At 38.9% G+C, this 17,614-nt stretch overlaps 1 pseudogene; it reads left to right on the top strand.

Annotated features, from left to right (window-relative positions):
* The first annotated feature begins 230 nt into the window (after positions 1-230).
* Positions 231-1,418, top strand: Pa2g4-ps1 (proliferation-associated 2G4, pseudogene 1; annotated as a pseudogene).
* Positions 1,419-17,614: the final 16,196 nt, after the last annotated feature.

Here is a 17,614-nt window from a genome sequence, read left to right as displayed (position 1 = left end):
ACACAAAACTGATGATTTCCTTACAAGGTTCATGCACATGATATACAAGATTGAGACATTAATGTTCCTGGGTGTTCTGACAAGGATTTTGCAATATGTTAGGGATGTATAATCATACTTTAGTATCCATCAAAAATTCTTTAAGGAGACTCTGGCTACAGCTTGTGGCTGGGAAAGGAGATGGAGGCCGTAGGTCAAGGAAAGTGAAGCTGCAGTAGGGCCATAGGAAGATGTCGGGCAAAGACGAGCGGCCGGACAGCGGGGAGCAAACTACCCCTGAGGACCTGGTCCTGACCCAGTATAAGATGGGGCTCGACATCGCCAACCCGGTGCTTCGATCTTTAGTGGAAGCTTCCAACTCAGGTGTGTCTGTACTGAGCTCGTGTGAGAAAGGTGACATCATGATTATGGAAGAGACAGGGAAGATCTTAAAGAAGAAGGAGATGAAGAACGGTATTGCCTTTCCCACCAGCATTTCCATAAATAACTGTGTGTGTGTCTCTTCTCCCTTTTGAAGAGTGACCAGGACTATATACTCAAGGAAGGTGACTTGGTAAAAATTGACCTTAGGGTTCATGTGGATGGCTTCATTGTCAATGTGGCTCACATTTTTGCAATATATGTAGCTCAGGGGACCCAGGTAACAGGGTGGAAAGTAGACGTCATTAAGGCCACTGACCTATGTGCTAAAGCTGCTTTACGACTGGTCAAACCTGGAAAGCAGAACACACAAGTGACAGAAGCCTGGAACAAAGTTGCTCACTTATTTAATTGCACGCCAACAGCAGGTGTGCTATCATACCAGTTGAAGCAGCATGTGATAGATGGAGAGAAAACCATTACCCAGAATCCTATGGACCAGCAGAAGGACCACGAAAAGGCAGAATTTGAGGTGCATGAGGTTTATGCTGTGGATGTCCTCATCATCTTGAGAAGGCAAGGCCAAAGATGCAAGACAGAGAACCACCATTTACAAGAGAGACCCCACTAAACAGTATGGCCTGAAAATGAAAACTTCAAGTGCAATTTTCAGTGAAGTGGAAAGGCGTTTTGATGCCTTGCAGTTTACAGGAAGAGCATTTGAAGATGAGAAGAAGGCTCGAATGGGTATAGTAGACTGTGCCAAACATCAGTTACTACAGCCGTTTAATGTTCTCTGTGAGAAGGAGGGTGAGTTTGTTGCCCAGTTTGAATTTACAATTCTACTCATGCCCAATGGCCCCATGCGGATAACCAGTGGTCCCTTTGAGCCTGACCTGTACAAGCCAGAGATGGAGGTTTAGGATGCAGAGCTAAAGGCTCTTCTCCAGAGTTCTGCAAGTCGAAAAACTCAGGAAAAGAAGAAAAAGAAGGCCTCCGATGCCGCAGAGAATGCCACCAGTGGAGAAACATTAGAGGAGAATGGAGCTGAGAACTGAGGTGGGTCCCTTCCCCAGCTTGTCACTCCTGCTCACCCCCTTCCACTGCACTAAAGGTTCTGTCAAGTGCAATTCATCTTCCCTCCCAAGACTGCCAGCAGAGCATGGGGAGGGGGAGTGTTCTGCCCTCATCCTGGTCACCCACTTATTTCAACAACAACAACAAAATGAAAACAAACAAACAAACAACAACAACAACAAAAACCAGTTCCTACTGACTCTGGTGTTCGGAGACCAGGTTTCCCAGCCACTTATAGTAGAAAATAAATTGAAAACTAAAATCAGGAGTCAAAACCCACCATCTTCAAGTCTCCATTTCTAGCCTTTTTTACTATGCTTGGTCGAGATTTGTGGCCCTACTACAGAACAAGAGAGGAATCAAGGTTAGCCGCCAATTTTGAAACCTCAGCTGAGGTTTTTGTCATTGATAGCATTTCTCACTCGGGGTTCTTTTCCTGTTTCCCCCTGTCTGTCATATTTAGTCTGCCCTCAAAGACGGCTGGCTTTGGCAGATTCCTTGTGATCTGCTTAGGCAGGCTATCTGTTTGGACCCTTCGTATTTCTAGAAGCTGAAGTCTCCATGAAGAGGAGGTTTTTGTTTTTGTTTTGCTTTGTTTTGTTTTGTTTTGTTTTATTAAATCTATCGAATGGATCCTCGTTTGTAAAAGTTTTTTGTCATTTTTCTTCTGTGGAGACCTTCAGTCCTTCCACCCATTTTCACAAAATTGTAAAGTAATTTATACCAACCATGTTTCCCAACTCTGGATCCAGAGCATTTTTTTCCTCATTTGATTTTAAGCCCTACACTGAAAATCCCAGTGGGTTTTTGTTCCCTGTTTAAATTGTTTTGTGGCGGAGCAGAGTTGGTTTGAAGCAGGGTCTCACTAACTCTGGCTGGCTTCAAACTCTATGTGGACTAGGCTTGCGTCACAGAGATCCACCTGCCTCAGCCTCCTGAGTGCTAGAATTAAAGGTGTGTACCACTGAGGGTTCAGCTACCTATTTTTTGAGTTGCTTCCCTTGAAAGAGAAACCAGGAACCTGAGAACTGACTTTGTGAAGCTGAGGGCTTGCGTGACTTGCTGGGAGTTTGGAGAGAAAGGTTACAATTTGTACTTCTGGCATGCTATACCAGAAAACCAAGGTCGTGGTTTTGAAATGACATAGCATTAAAATAACTTTGGATTTGCACACACACACACACAGAATTCTTTAAGATATTTCAGGGAGATAAAGAACTCCTAATTGATCCATTTCTTTAGGGAAGATTATACATTATTTGCCTATTACCATAGATATCTTCTCTCACACTATAAATGACTCCAGAATTACTGACAACAGCTAATAAAATAAAACATAATTGATATATAAATAGCTATACTACTGAATTAATATATGTAATAATTACAAGCAAAAAACCCTTGTGCATATTCAGAACTGGCACGATTTTCTTTAATGTTTTCTGTCTGTGACTGGTTAACTCTGCCAAGGCAGAGATGGACACAGAAAGAACCACCCATAATTAGCATGTGTCCTAGCAGCTTTAGGAGAAGAGCACACACCCAGAAGAAAATGATAGCAGAACAAGTGTGCTATGAAAATTGACATAATTCCCCAGGTTCATGCTTCTTCCTTCTGCCATAGTGTCTCCATGCCCACAGTCACTAAATAGCATTCTTGTGGCTGTCATAAAACACCACCACCTGGTTGTCTGAGTCGACCAGTTTGCTCTACTCTGATGTTGAGTGGAAGAATTCTTCTAGCTTCCTGCAGTCCCATGATTTTTTTCTTTGTTTGTTTTTGTTTGTTTGTTTTTGAGGCACCATGATGCCTCCTTTATGATTCTTCTTTGCTTTTTCCATGTTTGCCTGCACAGTCCAAATTCCCCTACCATTTCTGACCTAATACTAGATTATGGCCCAAAGAAATAAACACATTTTAGCTTTATAAAAACCTCTAAAGACACGAGTTTTGGAATGATTTAGAAACAAAATATTAGAGGATACACCTTCAGTACAACTTTATTGAGAATGAGGGTGTGAGAGTCAATTCAAACTGAAACAAATCCTAAATCCTGACAACTAAGATGAACTGTTTTGATCCATAGTCTGTGTGCTATGCATCGTGTGTGGCAATGCATTCATATTTCCTTAGTTAATTTTATCCTACACTTCGATTTGGACCTTATACCAGTATTTACTTATTAAAGACTGAACACCCAGATTAATAATTTTCTAAAATTAATTTTGAATTGATTTCAGAAAGGAACATTGAAAAATAAATCATCGTTGTTTTGGATGTTTCTCATATTAACTGCTGCTTTGTTAGAAAAATACCAAAAGATTCTCAAAACTCCCAAGGTGATAATATGAAATAGCCTAATATATTATCCTGACATCAACCCTCCCCCACCCCTCCCAAGGCTGCTAAGGAATGTGCAGTCCAACAACGGAAGCTGTTTTGCTGTGGAAACTTTGTGGTAGATACAAGATCACCTTCAGGAACAATTGGGAAGACAGTTGTGGCTTCCAGGGAGAAGGATGTGATCGCGGGTTGAAAGAATGATTCCTCTACCATGGAAGCAGTTTTACAGAATGATAAACAAAAATCTGTACCCACTGTGGTTTCTCTGGAATAAGGAAGATATATAGAGTCTATGAAAGTGTTTGCCATACAAGCACGGGAATCTGAGTGTAATTCCCAACATCTATATTAAAAGACAGGGAGAAGTGATGTGTTCTTTTCATCAAGGCATTCTGATGCCGAGTTGGATGATCATCGGTGGTTGGTGGCTGGCCAATCTAGTCTCATCAATGAGTTCCAAGCTAATGAAAGACTAAAGCTCTAAATAAAAACTAGTGGCTGGCATGTAAATGTAAGAAAATTATATGCAGAAATAAATGTTCAGGTGTGGTAAGTATGACTCTCTTCCTTTAACAACTAGCAAGATACTTATTAGTATTTGAGGTTATCATTTAATCACATTATTTATCTTTTCACTCCTCTATTTCCCAACCCTCCTTTATATCTCTCCTCACTCTTTGAATTGTTTTTATGATTTTGAAACAAAAAGGGGCGGGAGAACAACCCTGGTTTCCATATCCTACTCTGATCAGACACCTTTTTCTTAAACAAATGGGCTTTCAATGCTGATCTCTTCAATCCAGTAAGAATTTGCCATGAGAAAAATTTGGAATGCTCTACTATGTTCATAGCAGCCTTATTTATAATAGCTAGAGGCTGGAAAGAACTCATAAGTCCCTCAACAGAGGAATGGATACAGAGAACGTGGTACATCTCCATAACGGAGTACTACACAGCTATTAAAAGCAATGAGTTCATGAAATCCATAAGCATATGGATGGAACTAGAAAATATCATCTTGAGCAAGGTAACCAAATTACAAAAGAACACACATGGTATGCACTCACTAATAAAGGGATATTAGCCCAAAAGCTTGAATTACCGAAGATACAATCCACAGACCACATGAAGCTCAAGAAAGATGACCAACATGCTGATGCTTCAGTTCTTCTTAAAAGGGGGAACAAAAATATTCATAGGAGGAGATATGGAGACAAAGTTTAGAGCAGAGACTGAAGGAATGGCCATTCAGAGCCTGCTCCATTTGGAGATCCAGCCCATATACATACAGCCACCAAACTTAGACAATATTGATGATGCCAAGAAGTGCATGCTGACAGGAGCCTGATATAGCTGTCTCCTGAGAATCTCTGCCAGAGCATGACAAATACAGAGGTGAATGCTAGCAGCAAACCATTGAACTGAGAACAGGGACCCCCAATGGAGGAGTTAGAGAAAAGGTTGAAGGAGCTGAAGGTGTTTGTCACCCCATAAGAACAACAATACCAACCAACCAGAGCTCCCAGGGACTAAAGCACCATTCAAAAAGTACACATGGACTGACCCATGGCTCCAGCTGCATATGTAGTAGAGGATGGCCTTGTTGAGCATTAGTGGGCAGAGTGGCCCTTGGTCCTGCCAAGGCTTGATGCCTCAGGGTACGGGAATGTCAGGGTAGGGAGGTGGGAAAGGGTGGTTGGGGAGGGGGGACACCCTCTTAGAAGAAGCGGGAGGGTGGACGGGATAGGCAGTTTATGGATGGGAGACAGGGCAAGGGAATGACATTTCAAATGTAAATATAAAAATATCCAATTAAAAAAAGAAAGAACTATTTGGAGACGGCAAACAGTATGAGGACACTGCCCAGGTTTCAGCCGATGTATAGTGGAAGGCCTGGAGGTGGATACACAGGATTTGCCAGAATATGTTATATTTGTTTTACTCACTCTGGTCTTTGATGTTTCATCTTTCATGATGCTTTTCTGCATTTTCCTTAGGACTGCCACTTGGTATGCAAAAATGTTCCTCCAGGAGTGGAAGAAGGAAGGAAGACTGCACAGAAGGAATAAGGTGCGGATTTCCCCTCATGGAATAGGATGGGATTGGCATTGGCAAGGGGGATGTTTGGGGGAGTCACAGCCACAAAACAGATTCAGAGATTCTTTGGCAGGAGAGAGTCCCCATAATTACAGAGGCTTCTGCAGCTTGCTTCTAGGAAAGGTATTCTAGCAATTTCATCCAAAGGATCTAAGGCTTAAAGAATTTTCAAGAATACATTTAAAACCTGTTTTTAAAATTTAAATACAGTAAAATAATTTATGTTTTAAAAAAGAAAATACGATCCAATAAAATAAAATTTAAAAGAATATATGCCTTTTTTCTATGAGACTTTTAATAATTTATTTGAAATAAATTTGATGAGTTAATGAGCAATGGCATATGCATATGGAATTTATTATAGTATCATTTATGATAAATATTAAGAATGAAAATATTCCTTTATATCAATTTAGAAAAATATATGTAATGAGATGCTGTGGAACTGGATCTAAATCAGATTAATGATTCAATTTTATTCCAAATTAAGGGAAACAAAGTCAGAATCATGTGTTGAATGATAGCAAAACATATAATACTAAAATCTAAACTTGCCTAAACAGAAGAAATAAAAGATCTGATTATTTCTTCAGTAAATTACAAAGAATGGAAAAATATTAAGGAGGTCTAAGTAAATATATTAAGATGTTAAAAGACATATGCAATGTGGTATTTATCTGGGTATTAAACAAGAAAATAAAAACAAAGGGAGATTAAAAATCCAATTATAGGTTGGGGATTTAGCTCAGTGGTAGAGTGCTTGCCTAGCAAGCACAAGGCCCTGAGTTCGGTCCCCAGCTCAGAAAAAAAAAGAAAAAACAAAACAAAACAAAATCCAATTATATTGTTCTGTAATCAACTTCTTAGAATAAATAATGAAATTAATTTCTTTAGAAAAGAAATCTACTTTTGAAATTTATTTGTTTATTTATTTTACCCGTTAACTTTTAAAATTTCATATACAATTATGGAACTATCATTAATTCACTTTGAAATTCATGACTTGTTTAATTGGTGCGTTGACCATGTATCTCTATCTCTCTCTCTCTCTCTCTCTCTCTCTCTCTCTCTCTCTCTCTCTCTCTCCCTCTCTGTCTCCCTCTCCTCTCTCTCTGTCTCTCTCTCTGTCTTTCTCTGTCTCTGTCTCTGTCTCTGTCACTGTCTCTGTCTCTGTCTCTCTCTCTCTCTCTCTCTCTCACACACACACACAGACACACATGCTTCCATTTATTAATGCTTATATCTATAGTTGTTTGCGACTGACTGCTTAGGATTGGGTAACGTATCGAAGGGTAGTTCCTGCAGGAGACTGGAGACTAATTGTCCCTCTTATCAGCTCTTAATTACCTGTAGCTCTTTATCTAGGGGTCGGTCTTATGAGATTTATCTCTTACACTTGAGTATATCCACTCGTTTTGTTATTGAACATGTCTTGTCTAGGCAACTATGTGTCATTATGCATTGATTACCAACTTGCCAGGTTCAATGAATCAGAACATATGCATCAAGTTACATTAAGAGTAGTTAGTTTCTATCACCAAACCCAACACTGTTGCATGGTCCCGAGGGAATTGCTAACAGGAACCTAGTGTGAAGGGTCTTGAAGAAGTCGGGCCAGCAACTGACTAATGCAGATATGGATGCTTGGAACCAACCATCAGAGGGTGCTCAGGGAGCCTGATGGAGGAGCTGGCAGAAGGACTGGAGGAGGGGAGGGATTGCATCCCCATTAGAAGAACAATATAGGCCTGGGTGGCCTGACCAACCAGCTCACCCAGAGTCAGGACCACCAACCAAGGAGTGTACTCGGTGGGATCCATGGCTCCAGACACATATGTAGCAGAGGATGGCCTTACCTAACAGCAATGGGATGAGAGGCCCTTGGTGCCAGGGAGGCTTGATATCCCACTGTAGAGGGATTCTGGAGTGGTGGGGCAGGAGAGTGTGTGTGGATGGGGGAGCACTCTTATACAGGCAAAGGGTAGGGGGGGCATGGATTTAGTATGGGAGGCTAGTGGAGGAGTAACTATAAAGTGTGATGTTATTTGAGATATAAACAAATGGAATGATTAACTAAAAAGGAAAAGAAAAAAGGAGTAGTTTATTTCTATAACACATAAACAGCAAAAACAAACAAACAAAACAAAACAAAACAAAACAAAACAAAAAAAACAAGAGAAGCTTAAAATTCATTTCCATTCTTTCCCCAAGACTCAGCTATCTCTCCAGGATGGGAGGAGCTCAACTGAATGGTTTCCCTTGTGTTATAGCTGAGGACCCCTGACATGAAGCCTACTCATAGTTTGGTTTTATCACCTTAAGGCAATTTGATCTCATTAATTAGGCTACTGAACAGTACATTCCTACTGCAAGCTGGTACAGAATTTTAGAAAATAAAGTTAGTTTGTTCCTATTTCAGGATATTATGTCATCATGCATTTCACATACTAAAAAAGAGGGTTCATCCAAAATGTCCTAAACAACTCCCAGACATACATTTTATTTATTTACAGGTAATTGATATAATATCTGGCATTTAATTACAATGATTTACGATTGACTGTAGATGTACATTACTGATAGTTGTTGAAGTTTGGGGCCTTCTTACATTTTATAAATTATTATAATTAAAGCAAATGTAATTTTTTTTTAAAAAATGGATCTAAGTTGAAAAGCAGAAAAAACTGTCTGTAACCTTTCATACTTTACATAATATAGTTGACCACAAGTATGCATGTAAGTTTATACACTGGAATGTAAACAAAATGTAATTAATTATTTCTAGATTGTGACCTGCCAAATCATCACAAATTTCATAGCACTTTTCAGGAATTTATGACATTGAATAATCATATTATAGCTTAAGTAGGTTTGGCTTATTTTTAACATTAAGCACTTAATTCCAGCACATGTAGGTTGAGCGGAAGGATTAGGAGTTCATTTCCAGGCTGTATAGGAAGTACCATGATAGCATTGGCTTAGTGAAACCACCCATTACCACCATACCATTAACTTGGTGTGATCTATGAACTGCATATTTCTGTACCCAAAGCACAGATAAAACGTCAGTCAAATAAACTAGAATTCACTGGAGAGATTTAAGAGATGTAGAACATAATGTACCCAGGTCACCAAATGTCTTTCTTTTAGTTAGAATTATCTCCCTTGAGAGGTGTGGCTGCAAGCTGCCAATTCCTTTCGATATGGTTCCCTGTTTTCCCCTTCTAACTATACACAGACACACAGATCATTTCGTTGGCCTTCTCTGTCTTTAAAAATGACAGAAAGTTCATGCAGCTGCAGCTGGTTTTCTCTCTCATTCTGAAGTTTGATTTTGGGAAATATTAACTCCCATAGTGTGTGTGTGTGTGTGTGTGTGTGTGTGTGTGTGTGTGTGTGTGTGTGTGTGTGTGTGTGTAAAGGTCAAGACAAGACATGTGCCCCTCTGAAAGTTGGTTTCTGCATTTATGAATCCTACTTTCCACATTCCTAATTTTACTTTATTGTAGTGACTGAGACCTCAAAGTTTTGCTTTTTTTGCAATGTGTCAGCTTCTAACCAGTGAAGGACATTGTTCATTACCAAGTACAGGGTACTTCTTATATCAGTGTTAAATACTTTTTCCTTTAAATGTCCTAGTTCTCAAGAGTTTTCTACTCAGTATCAAGCAAAAATCAGTTTCATCTTATAAATCTACCTTTTACATGAATCATAAACTCTCGCTGTTCCTGGTCCCTCCCTCCCTTCCACAGTCATCCTTTCTCCTCATATCTCCCTCACCTCTTTTTCCCATTTGCCTTTTTTATTTACAGGCTTTTATCAAAGTTCACCTATCACTAAAATTCCATTGTATTATATTTTAGTTACACTAAAATGAAAATGCATCTGTTTTGCATTAGCAAGATACTATTGATTATGTGTCTTACATTAGGTAGTAGGCTCCCTGATAGTACTTCTCTAAATTATGTGAGCATTTAATACTCTCTAAAAATTTTTCCTGCTGTTTTTTGTTTGGCTTTCCTGTTTTTTGTAGTGAAGTTAAAGCCAGAACTATTCAGAATGAGAACAATGTTCAAGGGAGAAAAGAATACTTGAAAATACTTTTAAAAATGCAACAGTAAATAGGGCAAGACCTACTGAAAAGAGCTTTGTGTTGACAAATAATGACTAAAAACTTCTAACTTGGATCTTAGTAGGTGTCACATAGTGAACATCATTGAAGTCAGCCAGAGTCTGGTAACAGTAAAGAATAGTTGACAAATGTACTTGAATCCCAGACTCCATTTCTTTTAAAACACTGGTTTCCCATTTGAACATTAGCTGTCTAACTTTAATTTTGTTTCAGGTTGATGAGTATGTAATAGACTTCCCACTGGAAGTCGGGGAATACTACAGTGTCCGACCAGTGGGAACCAAAATCAATACAATATTCTCTGCCTGGTGCTAGTTTATGGTGGGAGAAATGCACAAACAATGCTGTGTATTATAGAAAAGGAGACATTACGACACTAAGAATGAGCGGAGAGTACATTCAGTGAGCAGATGGGTATATGAGGTATAGCTTTGGAAAGATGTCACCAGAAACTTCTCAGTCTTTTGTTTTTTGTTTTTTGTTTTTTTTTCTGCAAGTGACACTGTGGAAAACAGACCCCCCTCAGACTCAGATAGAATGCAAAAACAGAGATTTTATTCAGCAGAAACAACCAGGATATGGGTGGACCATTCTTTGAAATGATAACCACAGACAAAGGCATGCAGGCCTTATAGGGAACCAAGGAGAACTCTCTAGAAGAATTAAGTAACTTAAAATTTCACTGATGGGTGCTCAGGGTAGGGGGGGTGGTGTCACAGGTTGTCAGTAGTCTAAAATCTTAAACATGAAGTTCATAAAGTTTTCTCCAATAGCAAGATAGCTTTTAGTTAGTACATTTCCACCAATTTAGGAATTTAATGCCATTTTTGGGCAAACTGTGACATATTTTAATGTATATTGACCGCATTAACTTTTAAACCATAAGTCATGATTTAGAATAGATCAAAGTTTGCAAAATAGCTGTTTGTTTTGTTAAGACTACTAAAAACAAGGTTGGGCTGGTGAAAGCAATTATTCCTATAGCTTAGCTTGTAGAATTATTTCCTACAGGAGAAGGAAATATTTTTTAGTAGATATGTTTAAAATAGAAGATGCATAGACATGACATGTGCACCATAAATGTGGCATTCTGACTTCCCGTGAAGAATCAGGCCTTTGGGCCATACTTGAGAACTTCTCTCTGAGTATATCATAAATAGTTAAATCTCAGCTCATATTTTACCTTCAATGCACAAAATTATTTTTCATATTTTGTAAATCTTCCTCCATTTTCAATAGAGACTGTCATGGGTTTATGAAGCCTTCAGGCAAATTTATTTATATATACATTTCAATACCTGAGAGCCCTGTGATATGCCCCTGGGTTTAACACCTTTGAAAGGTGGTTTCATTATGAGCAGAAGTCACTGTTGCTTGTTCTTGTTTGAAAAGATATCAAATAATGCATGTTTCATTTTCAAAAGCCACCAAGTCATAAGGCTTTTCTGAGGAGGAAATCTAGAATGAATGTCTCTTAATCATTTATAAGATTGAAGCAAATTAGAAGTCAGGTGCTAAGTAAATGTATGATTTGCCTGGAACCGTTGGTTTCTTTCTCTTCTCCAACTACCTGATGGAAACTTTTCTTAGGAGTTTGGCCTGTGTATGTCTCTTCTACTTTAGGATATCTGTGTAAGAAATAAATCCATTTCCATAATTAATATACAACATTGTTTTTAGTTATGTAATTATAAAAATATATCTCAGATATTCTAAAGGTAAATTTCATTTACTTTTATTTTGTTGTTGCTGAAAACAACAAAAGTTGTATATTTAATTTTCATGAATGTATACTGGTGTTTCTCAAAACTACAGGCTTTTAAATATTAATAACAGTGCCAGGTACAAGATACCCTCCTCTGAGATTTTTAACCAAAGAGGTTACAAAATAAAAAGAAAATAGGCTACTGCCATTGCTCTTGGTTAAAAACCAAAACTTAGTGGTGAGAATGTATGGTTGGAGGCATTATACAATTTGCAAACACAGAGAAATTGAGTTGAAACCAAATAGAAATTATCCTCCTTGCCAGCTGTTATTCAAAGTGTTCATAGTATCTTCATAGACCCAGATGGGTGCTAAGAAGACTTCTTGGGGAGGAGAAAACAAATCAGTAGTCAAACATGGGTGTAGAGCATGAGTCCTACAATACCAATCTTCCAGGCAAGGTATGCCAATTTCTGTAATAGTGACACTTGTGGAATAACTTTGTAATTAGAGAGGATAGAAACTCCACAGTAGGGTATATACACATGGTCAAAAGCTTAGGCTGTGAAGGTCATGTACAAGGAGGAAAATGCTATTGTTATTTCTCTAAACTGACATGTTGTCAGCCTTGTAAAGATCTATCTTTATATACTCAAACTAATGTCATTTTCAGATTCAGGTAGAGAAGTTCAGTTTTGCACAGTATTAATGCAGAAAGTCACCTCTGGTCTAAGTTCTGAGAATAATGATTGCCAAGGATTAAGTCATAAATGGGACATTTATATTTAAGTCTCCCACTCAGGATATTGAAGAAGATGGGGTAGAAAGAATTTAAGAGCCTAAAATTTGGAAGAAATTAATACAAATGCTACCGTACAGATATGACATTGCTGCTGCAATCATGATCACAAAGCTGCCACAGAGATTAGCCCAGGATTGACCCCTCCAACATCCCATCACAAGTAGAGGAGATATTTGTTCTTCTATGGAACTATCCACAACTGCTGGAGGAGATGGCTTTTTGTTTACTGTTAAGAGCCACTGGGAAACTCACTCAGAATTGGGAACTAAGAGGAGTGTGAAGACAGGCTGGATTATACATCAATCCCAGGCTAGCCTTAATTATACATCAATCACAATCGAACTAAAGGATTGGGTTAGTTGTGTGTTAAAGTCAGGTTGAGAGTGTTGGCGTTGATATTTTTAAACAGTGAGTACACTAAGGAGAGACAGGAAGTAAAAAAGAAGTAGATATCATGCATGGGTCGATTTCTGCTCAGAAGCATGTAGCTTTGCACAAACCAAGGTAATTTAATCTCCCAAATTAGTGAGGTTTTTTTTTTTAAGTGAAATCTAATGGCAGTCCAATGGACTTCAGGGAGTTCAGACATGAGCTTTTAAATTTTCTACCTGTAAGTGAACAAAATAGACTTTATTCTTATTTCCCAGAATCTTGCCTTTTGAAGGATTTTCTAAGACACCCAGCATAACTATTGTCCTCCAGGTATTCTCTAGGAGAGCAAAGCATTTAGCAATGACAAACTTATACTCCACTCAGCATTCAAAGTCATGTGAGGACACGGGCAGTTTGGTGATCTAGTAGCTTGCAGCAGAGGCAATGTAAGAAGGAAAATTGAGTCATGGGGATGCAGCTCAGTTTGTTGGTTCCTTACCAATCTCTCCTGAATCTCTACATTTTATCTTTAATACAACAAAAAACAATCAGGATTGGTGATACATTCTGAAGGAGGAAGCAGGCGGACCAAGGTCATTGTTGTTGGCTTTATGAAGAGTAAGTTGGGAACTAGCCTGACATATGTAGACAAGGTCAGAAGGAAAGAAAGACAAAGGAGGAAGACTGGGAAGAAAAGTAGAAGAACAGAAAGAAGGGGGAACAAGAAGAAAAGGAAGAGGTAAAGAAGATGGAAATGATGATGACCAAGAAGAAGGAGAAAGGGGAGGGGAAAAGAAGGATACAAGGAGGTGAAAGAGGAAGAGGAGGCAATTCAGAAGGGGGGAGGAGTAAATTCAGCCTTTAGAAGACCAATAGGAATTGGTCTTTAATACTAAAATTCCCTTAACATAACTTTGTTCAAAGACATCTCTATTGATAAAAAATTCAAAGGACACAATTTATTTTTACCTACTATATATGCCACTGTTTTCTTAAATGAGCATAGTGACACAAAAGTCAATTTTTCTGGTCCAAGAGCAAGTCTTCTAGTGTTACCTTCCTAGCATTGTCTCAGCCACCTGGGCAACTTTCTAAACTTTCATTTTAGAGAAATGCAGGCAGTCTTTTTATATGCTTAATAAAGTCAGGCAAAGCAAAGTCAGGGCTTTAGGAATGGAAGAATAGGGGAAAATTAGAGAGGAAAATACATATGGAAAAAATAATACCAGACTGTTATTCTAGTAAATGGTCACATTTGTTTTCAATATAGTTTTGAATTTGGTGTGCAAGATTGAAATTTGACTTTTCTTCGAAGTCGGTCTCAACACAGCAAAGAAGAGGTTATTGAAGGATACAAAGAATATCCGGAAGAAAGCAGTGCTCAGATATGAGCAATTTCCAAGACATTACTTAGGTTAATTTGGTTACATTTTTCTCAAGGGTAAAATAAACACAGTAATAATTGCTATGGCATGGCATAGAATATTTTAATAAAAAACTACTTTTTAAAAAAACTTCTAGCATTGCAGGTAACGCCACTGTTATTTTAGTCAAGTCTGGTTTTCATACAAGCCTGAGGCTCTGTGATAAATAACACCAGAAAACAAAGGTAGGGGCCTGTGTCTGTGACCCAAAAGAATCAAAAATCGTGACGAGGGATTCCAGAGAAACTGCTCCCAGCTGACACTTGCTACTTGCTACTCTTTCTAAGCATTTATTTCTGGTCATGATGGAGCAACAGTCAACGGTCACAAATGAAAATGTCCCTTGACATAGGGCACAACGGAGAAGGAAAAATCACTTTCAGGTTTTGATTTTTAAAATCCCTTTAAAGGCTGTTTTATGAACAAATTTAAAAACTAAAACAGTCATGCTTATAAGGTGCTGCACTTATTTCAAGATCCCCTTCTTGAGACCAGGATTCAAAGTCAAATTTAACGGCAAGTAATGGCTTCAGAACTTTGGCATGTGGCAGTTGAATTTCTGAATTCACTAATGGACATTTTCATCTACAGTTTTGGATGGTAGTTTGGTGAAAGTCAATGTCAAAAAATAAGGGGCCAGAAAACCAGGTGGGGTGTCTGCAGACCTTTTCTTCTCTCTCTATTCCTCTAGAAGCAATCCCCCAGATCATCTCTAATTCTTCATCAAAGCATCTGTGTTAGCCTGCCCTGCCATCTCCCCATCTTGTCCTGTGAAACTCACAGATCTTCCCTTTCTATCCTTCTTTTCTCTATACCTTGCTCCATTCCTCACTCCACAACATACTCTCTGTTAAACCACAGGCATGCCTTCCAGAAAACTGACTAGCCTGTCTGCTGACATTCTCTCTTTTCTTCCTGAGGTCCAATCTCCAAGTCTCATCCCAAGCACTGAAGTTGAGCAACCTTGGCAATCTTTTGTGACTCCTTATCACCAAATCCAGAGGCATTCCCTTATAATCCACAGACCACGACTGCCAGAAAACCAGGTACAGTTTTCCTCTGCTCTCCCAGACATTTTCCTCTGCTCTCCCAGTTCTAAGACTAGGGTCTTAGCCTCAGCCCTACAGCAGGACGCTCTTGTCCCACTGCAATGTGCCCTCTTGCAGGGTGCCCTCTTGTAGGACACCCTGTCCCCCATCTCACTTAGGTCCTAAAGCTATTCCTCCATCTAACTTTCCTGCCTTAAAATTTTGGGGGTCCCAGACTCAAAGCCCAGAAGGCACCCTTTGTTTACCCCAGAGCATCTCCTCCCAGGACAATAAATTGGCTGAAGGCAGATGTCCTCCTCTCCTGCTCTCACCCCAGTTTCATCCCCCAGCACAGTAGTATAAGAAACATTGCAGTCTCCTTTTGTTCTCTGAGCCCATCCCCAGCCCTGCATAAAGATCTTCTCCCCATCACTTCTTCCTTCAACTCCTTCCATTATACTCAAATGACAGTCCATCCTACCACAAGGACCCTTGTTCAACCATGTTCATTGTGGCTTTATTCACAATAATCAGAAACTTGAAACAATTTATATGTCCTTCAACAGAAGATGGATAAAGAAAATGCTATCCATTTACACAATGGAGTATTACTCGCCTGTTATAAAATTATATCCTGGTATTTGGAGGCTAATGGATGGAACTACAGAAAAGTCATCCTGAGTGACGTAACTCAGACCAAGAAAGACAAATATATTATGCACTCACTTTAAGTGAATATTAGCCATTAAGTTAATGACAAGGAAATGAAATTACAATTCATAAACCCAGGAAAGTTAAAGAGAATGTATCTCAGGGGGATGTATGGATTTCCTTGGAGGGGAAAACAGAATAGGTTTTACAGGTAAACTGGTATCAAGTGAGATTGGAGAGCAGAACAGGTATGGAAGAAATGTGGTAGAAGGAGAATGTGTAGGCAGAGACAACTGGAGTTGGTGGAACTTGGGGGACAGTATGGAAACACTGTGCACAGGAAACTGCCCAGAACCTATGAAGGTGATTCTAGTGAGGACTTCTACCAATGGGACATAAAGAGTCTCAACTGGCTGCCTCTTATTTCCAGAAGAGTCTTCCAGTGGCAGAACTGGGTTGCATTCAATTGCATTGTTGGACAAAGCTGTCTGATAGAAATCCCCCAACAATACAGGCTGTTTATAAGGGAAAGGATTACTCTTTGCAAACTAACTGTTGGGCCATTTTGCTGAGGACAAACCCAACACAAATCATTGAACATGAAGAATTTCAGCTGGTGTCTATATGGAGCCTTCAAACTTATCTTCTAATATGGTTGGGGCAAAAAGTTAGTCAGATGGCTACTGAAAAAGAAATTTGAATAGAAACTCAGCTAGAAAAGCTTTGACCTATAATATGTCCTTTCTGCAAAATATGCTAGAGATGATGGGACAGAACTTGCTGAAGTAGCCAACAAATGTCTGATTTGATCCAAGGCCACTCCAAGAGAAGGAACCAATACTTGCTACTGCTATGGTAACCAAGAAACCTAGGGTAAAACTAAACACTACTGCCACACCCCCAAAGTATCAATAAAATGACTCCTAATGATATTCAGCTGCACTGATATATCAGTGATTTATATTCCATTGTTCTTTTATTTTGCTTCATTTTGTTTTTAGATTTTCAAGAAAAGGTATGTCTGTAGTCCTGGCTGTCCAAAAACTTACTCTGTAGACCAGGCTGTATTCAAACTCAGAGGTCTACCTGCTTCTGTCTCAGAATTGCTGGAATCAAGGCCCCATGCAAGCACTTCTTGGCCAGAATGTATTTTCAATAAAAGGGAAAACAATAAAACACCAAATGAAACAAAGCAAACCAATCAACAACAATAATAAAGAAATAAGATACCAACTTGATTTTGCCTAGTAATGGTTAGGTGAGCCATTGTGGACTTTACCATAGCTTGCTATCATAAAATTCATAAAATCGTAGGAGGTAGATACAGAAACTCTTAGACTAACAGTCCATCGTCCTTAGAAAAATTTCCAAAGCCCAAATGAGAGGAAAGAAGGGTATTGTGACATGTGTAGAATGCAGCTCTCATTAGCAAACTCTACACTAAAAAAGTGACCATAGAGGTGGAGGAAGTTGTGTGATATTGACAACTCTGTTGATCCCAAACAGGCCTCCTAAACCGTGAACATTCTATATGAATTATAGCTTTTCAAGGACTCTGTCCTATGCTTGGTGATGGTAATAATAATGAGGAAAAAGCCACCATACCTGGAATTAAAAATGAG

The sequence above is a fragment of the Rattus norvegicus genome, chromosome 6 (genome assembly GCF_021556685.1).
Source record: "Rattus norvegicus strain SHRSP/BbbUtx chromosome 6, alternate assembly SHRSP_T2T, whole genome shotgun sequence".
Classification (NCBI taxonomy): domain Eukaryota; kingdom Metazoa; phylum Chordata; class Mammalia; order Rodentia; family Muridae; genus Rattus; species Rattus norvegicus.
This window is presented reverse-complemented; position numbering and strand designations above follow the sequence as displayed.